We start from the raw sequence: 3,007 nt of genomic DNA, 5'->3' as shown, positions 1-3,007 counted from the left end.
ACGGTTATACTTTCAAAACTAAATATTTAATGACAGTTTGATCCTCCATTTTCATAAAAAATTCCTCTCAATATTGTACACTATACTACGTTGTCTATTAGATAAATACGTAGTATTTTAAACTTTATCAAAACCAGTAATAATTGTAGGTAACACTGTCCAACAGCAAAAATGGTACAAAAACAGTATATGCTCGACTTAGTACAGTTTTATCCCTGATTCCAAATATACCTTTTTTTTCCTCTGCTAGACTTTTTTTTTAAATTAAAGAAAATACTTTCAGCTATCAAATGAGATACTTTTAATCTTTTTGAATATATTCGTCTTGAAACTATGAGTTTCTGAATAAAATACACCTATTTTCAACTTTAAACAATCATAACTATAGTTATGATTGTTTAAACATTTTAAAATAGTTTTAGAATTTGTTAACATTAGGTTCTAAAAATATATTCACATAATTTATCTCTATCTTCCACATCAAGCACTTACAAAAGCTGTTTTACGATTAATCTGTAAACGACAAAATGTGTTGTAAATTAAGTTTTTGTGGCTTGGCTATAACTGACTTAGAACCTACTTTGTTTTTTTAAATTTCTATCAATTATCATCTTTACTCAATTGTGGGCTTATAACAACTTTGATCTTGACAGCTAATTTTAATCCGAGTCCTACAAGGACTCACACTTATAACTCCCGAACAAACCCTCAGTGTTAATCTTCGTCCTTCGTGCACTTAGGATTATTTTACACCTTAATATTCTCTCTACAAGAATAAAAGATTATAAATAACAGAATTGAAAAATTAAAAAAAAACTTGTTTAAATGCCAATTCCAAAAAGATATTCCATTATCATATTTTTAAACCTATAACTATATGGCATTAAAGTTACTATTTGACTAATCTTTACACAGTGTAATGTTTTTGAATTTGATAGTAAACGATACTTCAATATTCATTATAATCAATTGAACATTAAACCCAAATTGGACCAAGTGGACCAAAATTTACACTAATGAAATTTTGACATCAAATTAAGATTAATAAATGAAAACTAAGAACACAGAACTTTTCTGCATACTTTTTTGACCCTGGTAATTTTGTCTTGAGGAGATTTTGCCACATTTTGTATCTTTCTATATTATCGATTCGAACTTTAATGTTGTATTTCGATCAAATTAATAGCAAGGATGATCTAATAAGTCTGCAAACTCAATGTGAAGATGACAGTCGACATAAATAATAGCTAGTCACATCTATAAAGCATCTGTTGATAGTTACTCATCAAAGTTTCAGCCATTTTGGAAGGGCAGTTGTTATGTATCAGATGTTCCTCCCATCTCTGTAACCCATCCTGTCTGTAACTTCCGTCGTAGAAGTGTGTAGATCGACAATGAGACTATGTTGAAAATTAAGAATTTTTTGTCACAAAAATACTCTTACGAACTCACTCATACGACTGTTACATAACGACTGTGCGTCCAAAAGGACTGACATTTTGGTATAGAAAAATGTGACTGGCTTTTATTTACGAGTCTGCTTGCTATCTTCACGTTGAGTTCGGAAACTGTTAGACCATCCTCATATATTTCCTAGCTATTAATTGGATCCTATTTAGAAGTAAGGTACATACAACTATAGAAAATGCTCTACAATTGCTAAAAAAAGTGCATACATGCAAACGTGGAATAATGCAATTGCAAAAAAAATAATGAAACAAATGTTTGATCTTTATTTTTTGCAAATGGCGTTTGTTCATATATGTAAGTATATCTATCATTTGCGCAATAACTGTTTCAAGCACTGTTTCTTAATTTATGTACAAGGTGAACAAGGTAAATCCAGAATAAAGTAAACGGGTGTTTATGATCTTGGATAAGAGATAGGAAGATTATTTCTTATACATTTGAAAGTCACATTAAATGTAAAATGATTATTCATAATGAAAGCCTTCGTTCTGGCTAAAGATCTGTACACGGGGTCTGAATGCAAGGTATGTCTTTACTACATCGAGTAAATCCATGTCCTTTATTGTATTGACGATGGGATCCTTTAAGGCCTCAAATAAAGCATGATTATTCTTGACGACAATCCTTTCTAGCCTGCCCGACAGGTAAAAACTATAGGGATTGAGATCCGGGATGTTGGCTTACCTATAAAACGGAGGTCAAAATCCGGCACATTTTGTGCTAAGAACTCTTGGATGATCTTGGGCTTATGCGCAGGTCTAGTCTTACTAGAATGTACATGTCTTCTCATCAGTTACTTCATTCATCCATGGGATGATCATGTCCTTGATAATGTCCTTATAGACTCCTTCGGTCACCTACTGGTCCTGTCGGAAGAAGTGGGGGCATAACTGGTCCCTCCTTGCTGATGACCATAACCGAAACCGGATTCTTTGTTTTCATAACTGGTCCAGACAGTTCCATCTATAATTTTTACGCTTATGATTGGCGTCAATGATGAACATTTTCTCGTCCGAATTAAAAAACTGGACGTTACCACCTTTGCTCTTCATTGGCTTAATAAGAATCTTGCCTTTGCTCATTCTTTCTGCCTTATTATGCTCTGTTAGCATATGCTTTGAGGCTTTGAACTTAGGCAAGAAAGTAGGTTAATCGTGATGACATTTTTGATGGTCCGTTTGCTTACGTTAACATCCTTGGCCAGCCTAGCAATTGGTGTTTCTAGATGGAGCGTCAATTGATCGTTTCAAGCCAGCTATGAGCCTTTTTGTCTGGATTTTATCAGATCTTGTTGAATAAGCTGCTCTCTCAGTCTTTCCCTCCTCATCAAAGGCCTAAATCACGTAATAAATTATTGATTTTTGATATTAGAAGAAGGTACACTCCTGTGCGGAGTGTACCGCGTGGCAGCTTCGATGATTGAAAATCTTCTGACTATTTCTATGCTTGAAACGAGTTATTCAAAAACCTGTTAATAAATTCGACAGCTAACACATTTAGCTTGTCAAGGGTATTAATTTTTTTATCGAATCATCTC

Source organism: Lepeophtheirus salmonis, chromosome Z (genome assembly GCF_016086655.4).
Source record: "Lepeophtheirus salmonis chromosome Z, UVic_Lsal_1.4, whole genome shotgun sequence".
In the NCBI taxonomy this organism is placed as follows: Eukaryota; Metazoa; Arthropoda; class Copepoda; order Siphonostomatoida; family Caligidae; genus Lepeophtheirus; species Lepeophtheirus salmonis.
The sequence above is the reverse complement of the archived record's forward strand: the minus strand, read 5'-3'. Positions refer to the sequence as shown.